Source organism: Vicugna pacos, chromosome 8 (assembly GCF_048564905.1).
Source record: "Vicugna pacos chromosome 8, VicPac4, whole genome shotgun sequence".
Lineage (NCBI taxonomy): Eukaryota > Metazoa > Chordata > Mammalia > Artiodactyla > Camelidae > Vicugna > Vicugna pacos.
Window position 1 is genome coordinate 71615637 of NC_132994.1, and position 11619 is coordinate 71627255.

Genomic DNA, 11619 nt, shown 5'->3' on the forward strand with positions numbered 1-11619 from the left:
TCTCGTTTTTAAAAAATGTAGCTGTTAGAAAATATACATTACATATATTGCTTGCATCTGTGGCTGGCATTCTGTTTCTATCAGACAGCACACCTCCAGCTGGTGGTCTGGCTGATAACACAGGTGGCCCCTCGGGGACGTCCACAGACTGGTGGAGACCATGGAGAACCAAAGTACTGCCCCTGGCAAGGCAGACATGTGGGTCCAAATGTCTCTTGGTCTCCTGAGTTTATAAAAAAGTCATTGGCCATCTGGGCTGTAAAAGTGTGTGGGGAGTGTTCATGAATGTGCATGAATTTTCCAAATTTTTAAGTGTTGGCAACTATTCCATCATTAAAAAAAACTAATCTAACACAACACTGTCCTAGCCAAACAAAACATGTCGGGAGCCAGACCTGGCCCGCAGCTGCCAGTGCACTGGTCTTCGGCCTCCCTGTCTTCTCCAGGGCTGTGCGTGGAGCTGCCTTCGCCCCATGAGCTGGAAGGGCCTCCCAGACAGGTTCCCACATCTTCACATCCCCAGCACCTCATCCGAGGCACCAAAGATGCTAACTAGGTGACTGTTAAGAGACAAAACAAATGAATGGGTTCTGGAATCTCCTTGTTTGGAGATTCTTCAGTGGGAACTGTTTTTCCCACGGTCTGAGTTGTGGTCCTCCCCTGAAGGGAAATGAAGCGCCAGCCACACCAGCCACTTCACCTCCCAAGCCCCTTCTTGTTGAGCAAACACTGCAGAATATCGGTTTCTTGGAGCAAAAGGAGTTACTGAAGGTCCTTTTCGCGCTAGTGCTGGGGGGAAAAAAAGTTGAAACTGAAATACTGGAACGTAATTCTGAAATGAGACCTGAATTTTACTTGGAGCTTCAGAACCTGGGGGAGCTTCCAGGCTCCTTGTGGCCAGGTTACAGGCTGCATCCGAGGAGGGAGTGACTTCGTGTCATGGTCTGTGAGTGGCCAGGTGTCCCCCAGCTGTGCGGGGCTGGCCTTAAGCCCAGGCTCCACAGGATGCCAAGCAGAGGGGAGAGTTCTTCCCCACCCACACCCTGAGTCATCAGATACAAGTGAGAACGAGTGGAGTTATGAACCCAGACACTTGCCAGCACCCTATTTTTTAACATACACAGCATTTTAGAAACACTGGGCGTTTAAATTCTTCAGTATTTTTCCCCCCAATCTGTGATTTGCAATGTAACAATTTAAATGTTAACCCTGGAGTTAAACTTCCTTTTCTGAGCTTCGCAACGCCATCGCTTTCCAAAGTGTCCTGAATCCGTGAGAGCAGGAGCTGGGGCGGGAATAGACACAGGCCATGCGGGGAGCTGTCGGCTCTCTGTGCTTCTGCGCTGCACCGACCCAAACAAGTTTTGTATTTGATAACTCTGTGCTTTTCGAATAACAACAATAAACATAAATCAAAAATCCCAAGTACATTAAGTCACCACGTGGGAAGCCAGATAAAGTGCCTACCATGAAAACCAGGAGAAAAACAAGAAAATGGGCAAAAAGAGAAGGAATTCGAAACAGCTCTCTCTAGGAATGAAAATGAACTCTAGGAACTTGAAAAATAGGACTTCTGTGTATATTTGAGAAAAGATTTGATTTTCCAGCTACCAGCACATCGACTTTGGACTCTGCATTTAGTGAACTTTTTCTAAAACCTTGGGTGGACCCCAGCAGCGCAGTCCCAGGATCACATGTTTTTGGTAAAATGCGTGGGAGTAGGACGCTTTGGCGGCTCACGGCCAAGACCATTGTCTCTTTGCACTTCCACTTCCCCTTTGTCACACTTCCCCCGAATCAGGTGGCCCTGGAGAGTCCAAGGACATCTGTCTAATGAGAAGTTGAGTTGAGCTTAGTGGTATACATACATGTATATGAACATCACAGCCATTTCCACATATACTTAAGTCATTGCCAGCTGATATAGGAGCAGCTTCCTCCTTCCCACCTGCTGACTCTCCCAGGTCAGATACAGGACACAGGAATTATTGCAGCATGAATGTGAACTCCAATGCCTGACCCCGGACATGGGTGGGCAGTGGAGAAGAAAGAAGATCTGAAATATAAAGGATGACAAGCGACTCCATAGAAGTTCCTCCAACATCAGGCATGAAAATTCTAAGCAGAATTGCTCATTCTCCTTGACGCCTGTTCAAAAGCAAAGTTCTCACCCAGGAATACACTCCATAGATAGTACAGTGTGTGGAATTATAAATAGGTTGTGCCACTTTGTTCTTCTTTGATGAGAATAATGCAGAATAGAACTGATCAGAATGCCTGTGCTTGGAGGGCACGAACTTACACCCAAAGAGATAAGTGTGTCTAAAACATCCCCAAGGGGAAGAAAGATGGAGAGATTTTCTCGAGTTTGATCGTGATCCAAAAGCTTTACACGGCATCATCAAAAGTGAGTTGAGAAGTGAAAGGAAACTTTTCTAAACTCTCAAATAGTTAAACAATCAAGCTCAAAAGAAGACTGACATAGCTTTTGATTTTCTCTATAAAAAATATTTTGGAGAAGGGGATAGCCCAGTGGTAGAGTGCATATTTAGCATGCATGAGGTCCTGGGTTCAATCCCCAGTCCCTCTGTTAAAAAATAAATAAAATAAAAATAAATAAGCCTAATTATTTCCCCCCAAATAAGTATTTTTAAAGTGTTGTTCTATGAAGAGGTGATCAGAATATTCAGCCAAAAATATAGGAAAAGTGCATTAGAGTCAGGCAGCTAATTCATAAAAGTAGTGTGAGTTTTTTCTAGCGCTTATGATTTTTTTTAACAACTTAAAAAAATTGTAATATATTGTGGCTTCTTCTCTCATTCCAAATTAATGTTTTCACTTTTGTACCTAATTTCATGTTAACATTTTTTATATTCTTTTTCTTAAAGAGGACCACGCCCAAACTGTCAGCTTCAGGCCCCACGAAACCAGATCCACCCCTGCCCTTGGGTGAAAAAGGAGATGACATTCATGAGAAATGTGAAACACATTTTCCTACTGGCAAAAGAGAAAAAAAAATAAGGTACAGAATTCCCAACAGAAAAGTAACTGAAGCACGAAAATCTGAAAATGGCTAAAATTCAGCAAAGAAAAATGAATAGTCAAGCCTCTGGGTCTGAATCCTCACTCCTCAGCAGTCCTCCTTCTAACATCCATAGCACTCCCAGGGTTCAGCCTGGACGACCGGCCTGATCAGGCTTCCGGGAAATGTCCACTGTGTCCTAATTCAGGACCTGCCTTCTCCCCTTGCAAGACTTCAGCCTGGTCCCTGGAGCTCCAGGCCTGATAATGAAATCCAACCTCTGCCGTATGTCCTCCAAGATGCCTCATTCCCACAGGCTGTCCATCATGAGCAAGTGGGGGGCAACAGACCCAGGGTCCGAGGGCCTTGCAGTCTGTGTTTCTTTTTCCCACCATGAAGGTGAAGTTATCCTGAGCCATTGACGTGCTTCTCCATCGCTGGCTGTGCAAGGATTGTCCCTGTTAAGCGTGAAGTATCCCTTCCGGCCCTGGCCCTATCAATAACTCACCTGATCCACCCATCAATCACGTATTGTTTGATTCCTTAATGCAAGTACAAGCTGAAACAAGCTTCCTGTCAAGTCCAAAGCCTTCTCTCTACCCCATCCACGTCGTCTGCTACTGGTCCTTATTTGAACTTGGTCTTGTCTCGCTAACTCTAGACTGTGGCTCTGACATCAGCTCTGACCTCCCTTTCATCCTGGCAACTCTTCAAACTCCATACCTGGCTTGGAAACCCTGGTTTTGCTGTGCTGAGTCTGCTTTCTTGCTCCCTTTCCACCCAGAAACAAGATTAGTGAGCCCGACGGAGGTCCCTGCATCTCACAGAATCTCCCAAATGTCTGCCTTCTCTTCCTTCTCTGTGCCTTTGACCTTGCTCACGTTGGAGTCCCTGGTTGCAGTCTCATTATGGCAACCTTTCTGCCCAGGCCCTTCCTACTGTTCTTTCTCTGCCTATTTGATTCTGAATATTGATTTTTGGGTCTTGATCTGCGGTCATATCACTCCTCCATGCTTGGCTGGCTCCCAGAACCCAGGCCAAAGCCAGCTCCCTGGAGACTCACTGCTGGGGAAAGAAAGTTGAGCACATGCAGTCAAGATTTGCTTTTTCCCTTGGTCTGAACTTTCATGTTGCCCACACTCCAGCCCCTGCTCCATGGAATTTCGCTGACTCACCTGCTCCAATGGTGGTATGAGGACAGGGCTTGGCAACTAAGTTTATTAGGATGGAAAAGTTGGGAGTTATCTGGCCCAACATTGAGTCTGGTGCTATGGCATCACCAGCACTTTGTAGTACCCAGTTTTGTTAATCCCTGGGTTCACCCTACTAACCTCCCTCCTCGTCTAGAAACTAACCAACTTCCCAAGACCAAAAACTTGCAAGAGACTGTTCACTCTGCAGGCTTCATTGTCTGATTTAAACTTTGTCTAGAAATCTGTATGAGGCTCAAGCATGAGAATGTGGTCACACATGAGAATCCCTTCATCTTTCTTCATTTCTAGGTGGTGATACATCTTTATGGTCTTTCAGAATGAGGAGGTACACATGACTAGTGTGGTAAAGAAAGCCTTCCAAACACTTTATGTTTAAAATAAACTTAATCCAAACACCTTGATATAAAGTAAATTAAACAGAAAAATATTTTTGACAGCAAAATGTGGGTCACTTTCTAAACATAGCCTTTGCAGAAATGCTGTCCAGTGTTTCATCAAACCTGGAAGGTATGTCAGCAGAACTTGCCACATCAAGAAGGCAACTTAAAAGGGAGTGCCCATCAGGTACCATGTCTGAGAAGTTAAGTGAAAAGGCTGATCAAAAATTAAGATGATATAATTCAAACTTACAAATATCTAAATTCTCCACTTCAGCTGGATTCCAACCAAGTGAAACATACTGAGAAATTAGGTCTTGGTCTTAATCAGACAGAGTAAAGCTGAGAAGTATGGAGAGATAGGAAGTAGCAACTTCCTGATGACAAAGTTCCCGTGAGCTTTCTCCAGACTCTTGTGGTGATGGGTCTCACCTGGAATCGCCACCAGTCATGAACAGGTACCAAGGGTCACATCTGGTAAAAGGACCACAGGCTGAAGTGACATTGACAGCATGGTTTCCCCATGTTCTATCCTGAATTCCTTTTGAAATAGTGATCTCAACAGTGATCCCGTGTGGGGCATGGCTATCCTCCAAAGACTTCAAATTTAACAGTTTTATGATATTCCCTTAAATTTTGTTCTTTGCTTCTGCTATCAAGTCATTTTGGGCTGATTATACATGAGTTGTGTTAAATTTTTCTTGAACAGACGCATACCATGTCCAATCTCCCTTCTAGACCTATGAGGGTTCTAGGGTCCTGGTTCTACTCAGGGTACTATGCCTTCAAATCCAGAACTGAGCCTGGGGTGGTTGTGGGGGATGGGGAACAGTACTTGATGGCTAGATACAGTGAAAGGAGCCAATGGACATCAACTCCTTTGGGACAAATGAAAGCCAAAGGCAGGCATATGGTCCAACTGAGTCACCGACCCATCGAGGAGGCAGGAAGGCAGGGTCCAGGAGGGAGGCAATGGGATGAGAAGTAGGGGGGTTTTGAGCAAAGGGTGAGAGACTTAGTTTCAGAAAATAAATAATGCTCAAGCAACTTCTCAAATAATCAGCCTTTTATAACCTTATCAACCTATGATTATAAAATAAATTTGTCTTCCTTTTAATATCATATTTTTATAGTCAAAGTTCCCCAGGGCTCCAATTTCATCTCCTCCAAAATTTTTAGCACCTTTTTAAGGTACTATGTGTATTGCTTATCTGCTGTTGCATAATAAATAATCACAAAGTAGCAGCTTGAAACAACATTCAGTTTCTATAAGCCAGGAATCTGAGCATGGTTTAGTTGGGTCTTCTGTTTCAAGGTCTCCCATGGATTGCAATCAGTTGTCAGCCAGGGCTGAGGTCTCATCTGAAGGCTCCAGTGGGGAAAGGTCTATGCTCAGCTTTAAGTTGTTCCTGGCAAGATTTAGTTCCTTGCTGACTGTTGGCCAGAGGCCACCCTCAGTTCCTTGCCACGTGGGCCACTCCAACATGGCTTCTTGAGGGCAAGTCAAGAGTGCAGTAGAGTCTACTAGGGAGACAGAAGTCACAATCTTATATAATCTGATCAGAGAAGAGACAGCCCATCACCTTTGCTCTATTCTCTTGGTTAGAAGCAAGTCACAGGTTCTGTTCATACTCAAGGGGAGGGATTGCATAAGAGTGTAAATGCCAAGGTAGGGTCATTGTGGGCCATTTTAGCTGCCTTCTACATCACACCACCAGATGAGTTCTAAGATCCCCTGGCTTATTTCCTGGCTCCCACTACTGCTGTGACTGCTGCCTTGGTTGTGGGTGGCCCTAGGGAGATCACCACACTGATGCTCAAATCTCCCCACAGCAAGAGTGAGATGGGTCTCTGCCCACAGTGACACTTTACTGAGAGCCCTTGGGATTAGAAAGCACAACTCACAGGTAACCTGAAGCTGCTCCTGAACGGTCTGCTCTTAGGGTCCAGACTCAGGCCCCAGCCTGACCCCAAGGGCACCCTACCAGAGGGCCCCCTCCTGGAGCCCATCCCACAGCCACATGGCAGAGCCTGGATCTTACCCACCACCAGAAATGCTGCAACTCTCCTTTGCTCTTGGTCTTCCTGTCCCAGATGTCCCAGCCCAGGATTAACTTTTCTTCCAATCACTGAGGTTGAGAAGACCCATTCCCTTCCAGCCAAAAGCCCCCTCTCACCCAGAGTGTGTGGTCTGACTCTATGGCCTAAACAGCACAATCACAGTCCACCAGATACTTCACGGCCAGAAAGCTCCAAATTGCCCATCACTCCGTCCTGAAGTGCTACTATGCATTCAGTCTTAGAAAACACCACCCAGGGGACATGAGCATCCAGCCCAGGGCATGAGCATCCAGCCCAGGGCATGAGCCACGCCATTCCTTTCCTTCTCATGCTCTTCCCTCCAGGATCAGGGAAAAAGAAGATCAGCCAGATGTTCCTACTGCTTTTGCTTTGTCTTTAGCTCCCAAGTTCCTGGGAATAAGTGCTTGGGCACACACACACCCCTAAGAACAATAATGTTCAGGCACAGGACAGCCCAGCTCTAGGGGGAACAGTGCCAGGGACGTGCCCAGTTGATACTGCTGAACACAACATCTCAGCCTGGAGCATCTCTGTTTGGGTTCCTTCACTGCATCGAGTCTCCTCTGGACAAGGGGCAGGCAGTCCTTCTGGGACCAAATATCTCTGATAGAAATACTCTAATCTCTATTTCAAAAGGCAAAACACCTTTTTGGTCCCTAAAGGATCTGTCTTTCCAGCTTCAAAATAATGCAGACATCTAGTCCCCACGAGCGCTCTATCTAGCACGGTCCCCTGAGTGCTGGGCGACAGGGATGCTCGGGAGGCCTGGCCAGGTTATTTTCTTGGGATGTCAGGTGGTGTAAGTTTGCTCTCTTTAGGATAAAGTGATCCTTTTTCATGCTCAGTGGAACATTACTCCTCCCAAACTCCAGCTGGTACTTTCTTCTACTCTTCTGGGGTGTAGTGAAGGACTCGAGCAGTGTTTGTGCACCCAGTTCAATGGGGAACCAACATGTCAACTGACCATCATCATCACCATCATGACATGAAAGCAGACTTCATGGGAGGAGCAGGCTTGGGTGGAACTGTCCTCTCCCGAGAAATGTCACACACTCCCAGACCCATGCTTGAGTTTCCCAGGAAAGAGGAGACTTGCATGAGGGATGCTGGCCCCATTATCTGTCCTCTGATACTTCAGAAGGCGTTGGGTTCCATGGTATGTGTCACTTTGGGCAGGAAGGGAGCCTACAGTCCCCTTTCAGGGAGGACCTCTCCTGGTTGTGCAGAAGGTCTAGAGGGCAGCGAATCTTGGTGGAGAAGGGTTGAGGAGTGATGTTTCCCGCTTTAGCTTGGTCTGGGAGAATGAAGCAATGCCAGTGGAAAGAACTGCCAAGCACAAATTCATACACTTCAAAGAATTTTTTTTTCAATAAGAGGAGACATGAAATTCCAGACTCTAGACTCTCTATTTCAGTTCCAAATTGTCAAATTGCTGATGTTGCGGTCTTTCCTAGAGTCTGTTGGAAGAAAGAGGCAAACATATGAAAATGAAAAAGTGTATTTTGCCCACATGAGCCCCCTGAATTTGCAGGGTGTGTTATTAAGCAAAGCCACGTTGAGACAAGAATCATTTCACATTCCTACGGGGTGACGTTCTGCAGCTCTTCGGTCTCAGGACTGGCAAAGCTCTGGAGAAATGACAGGGAAGGAGAGCTCAGAAATCACAGAGAATCGAGTTAACGTGGGAAGGAAGAAGGGCAAGCGCTTTTCAAACTCTCTTCTTACTTTGTTAGCCCACATGACGCTGGCATGCAGCAGAACGCCCAGCGGCAGGCGGGCAGCCCTGCACCAGCCGAGGGCCTGGAGGAACTGGGCGTGGGTTCGAAGCCCTGCTCACCCCACTGATGAGGTGCCCCAGTGCAGGAAGCAAACTGCAGAACTCTCCCAGGGGCTCCATGGGCACCCATCTTTAACACCTCCATTGATATTGACTGGGCATCTCCTGGCACATAGACTCCCTAAGTGTGAAATTTACTCCTGCGACAAGCATTAAAAAAGCACCTACGGTATACCAGTCAGAGAGTCCCCAAGGAGCTCTGGGAGGAAGCGGGTGCGACAACAACACCATCTGCAAGTCCCAGCTCTTCAGGCTACTGGGGAGCCAGGGAAGGGGCTCCCAGCCGATCGCAAGCCCAACACAGGCGGAGCAGGGTAACCTTGCCTCTGGTAACAGCACAGGAAAGTCACTGTGTTTAGGAGGCTCCTTTGCATGTAGGACTCTTCGTGGTTTTATTTCTAAGTGGTCTTTATTGGGATCAAAACACAAACTCTAGTGATGGATAGTTGCTGTGCGGGCACCTTGAAAATCAGACACACATTCCATGAGTAATTTCATGGGTCATTTGTTGTGTGTTTGACACACTGTGCTGAGCACTAAGAACTCCATGAAGATGAAAAAGAGAGAGAGAGAACTACCTAAGAAATGAGGGCACTGATCCTGTCCCCAGGGCGCGTCCAGTCTACTGAAGAAGCAGCCTGGAAACACTGCACAGGACAGCAGGATTGCTTTAGAAAGAGGCTGGGCAAGGGAGGGTGCAGGAGGGAGAGCCAGCAGAGGTGAGATTGAGGTGCCTCCGAAGAGCCCATAGAGTGCCAGGTGGGGTGCGGCAGCAGGCGGGGAGGCAAGGGAGATTCAGATGGGGTGGGGGGCATGGTAGTGGCCAGCCGTGGCAGGTCCTGGGGCGGGGGCAAGGTGTGATGTGAGTGCGGGGAGTGGGGCGTGGGTGCAAAGGAACCTGAGGAGGGGAGGCTGAGAGGTCAGGGAGGACGTGGGAAGGTAAGATCAGGAGGGGAGCCTGGACCAGGCAGAAGAGCTAAGCCAATGAAGGGCCAGCGGATTTTAAGCTGAGGGATAACAATATATTTTTTAACAAAAAATATGTATCCTTTTTTTGATTACAAAGTGATACGCGCTCACTGAAGAAAACTTGGAGAGTGCAGAAAACACTAAGAAAGTTGAAATGAATAAAATTATGAAAAACTAGAAATTACAATTCCCCATCCAGAAAGAATTGAAAGCATAGCAAACCGTGGGCATCTGGTATTTTCTTGGCTGCCTTTTGTAGACGCCGAGCTGGGGTTTCCGGTGGAAGAAGAAGAGACACCTCTGAGGGCGCCTCACCCGTCAAGGCGGACGGAAGGGAAAAGGCAGCCCGAGGGCAGAGCCTCACGCCTCGACGTCCAACAAGGTTCCCAACGGGTCTCCGTTTGGCCGCAGGTCTGTTTGTCTCCTTCCAGATGAACAGAATGACATTTATGAAGAGAAATTCAAAAATATTGTGAAGATATTCTCAACAGCCAGAAGCTGTTCAGTCTCATCGCTTTCCTTTTCACAATGTCCAGAACACTGGGCCGAGGAGGAGGAGGGAGAGAATTAAGAGAGACGACCCCATGGATGACAGGGAAATTCTTAACCCCGGAGCCAGGTGTAGCACCGCGCCCCCCCCCACCCCGTTCTAGTGTTGCCAGGATGCCCATCCCTCTTTAGCATTTTCCTATTTAGCGGTCGCTTTGTTTATACTGTTTTGTTTGTTGTCTGTCTCCCCCAGCTAGAATGTAAAACCCTAGGACCGAGAAGCCTCTTTCTCGCTCACCACGGAATCTCTGCGGAGACCGCGCGCGCCTCCGCCTCCGTCGCTTGCTCTCGGCCCGCCGAGCCCCGCCCAGCGCGGGGCGCTGCTTGCAGATGTGCTCCCCGCCAGCTGAGCCCTGTGCTCTCCAGACGCTTATCCAGAAGCGTAGCTGGGGGACGAGGCCAGCCATCGGGTCTTCTCTCTTTCCGGCTGGCCAGCTCCTCCAGGGCTCTCACTGAACCGTCGGGCTCTCTGGCCACGGGCGTCTCCCGCGGGAGACCTGGCGTCCCTGTGCGTCTCCCGGAGCTCCCTCAGCTTTCATTCAGGAGGTTCTTTTGCTATTTAACGTTAGTAATGAATCCACCACGCGCACAGGAAAGCCAGCGGAAACGGACGTGGAGGAGGTACGCAGGCGGCTGTGTTCCTCAGCGGCGGCCGAACTAGCACACACCCGCTCCCGCGCGCCCGCGGAGAGGGACGGGGTCCGCGCGCCCTCCTGCGGCGCCCGGGCGGCCCCGGAGCGGCCTCAGCCGGCGGAGCTCGGTGAGAGCCGCGCTGCGGGCCTGCCAAGGCCCGGCCGTAACAGGGGCACAGCCCGGCTGGCCCTCTCTGTCCTAGAATGGTCACACTGAGACGCCAGCCACCACGCTGTGAGGAAGCCCAGGCCACGCGGAGAGCCACGCGTGGGCGTCCTGGCCCACAGCCCCAGCTAGGCCCCCGGCTGCCCGCAGATCAACGCCCAGATAGTGTCACCTCCCCGCTCAGCTCACAGACCTCAGGGCTCCGCTCCCCAGCCTTGCCCGTTTACCCAGCAGCGACTCCCGCGTGTGCTCCAGTGTTCCCACACTCACCTGGCTCCGCCCCGGAGTACCCCCAGGGCCACACCGCCGCTCCCCATTTTCATTTCCTTCCCCCAGGCCCTGGCCCACAGGAGCCTGCGTCTTGCCTGTTTCTCCTTGGAGCCGGTCAGGCCCCCACACCTCCCAGCAGAGGAGCCTCTCCTACACCTGCCGTCACAGCCACCCTTGCCCTTCCACTTGCTCCTGTCACCCGCTTGCTTCCAGAAAAGAACCTTCTCATGGCTGACCTCACCACCCCTCTGCCGGGATTCAGCAGGGGCCTCCAGTCCAATCAAGACCCAGATCCCTAGAGCGGGACCCCGCAGCTTGCCTGTGTCCTTGTGGGCAACACTACAGATGGCGGTGACCATGCCCTTCCCCTCTTCCCCCTGGACTCGTGTCCCTGCTGGAGTCATCCCCTAGCTTCTAGAGGACCTCCTGGCAGAAATGACATACTTCTTCTTCTTCTTTTTTTCTCTCTTTTTCTGTAGCTTTATCTTTTCTTTATCAATT

General features: G+C 49.2%; 1 long non-coding RNA gene across 2 annotated transcripts; it reads right to left on the bottom strand.

Annotated features, from left to right (window-relative positions):
• Positions 1–3103: 3103 nt before the first annotated feature.
• LOC140697777 (uncharacterized) lies at positions 3104–10789 on the bottom strand. Of its 2 annotated transcripts, none has more exons than XR_012075103.1 (3): positions 10289–10789; positions 9724–9925; positions 3104–8152 (listed from the first exon to the last, which is right to left on the bottom strand). It is a non-coding gene; the product is annotated as an uncharacterized lncRNA (long non-coding RNA). The 2 variants fall into 2 exon arrangements; XR_012075104.1 differs by having other exon boundaries at positions 9724–10041.
• Positions 10790–11619: the final 830 nt, after the last annotated feature.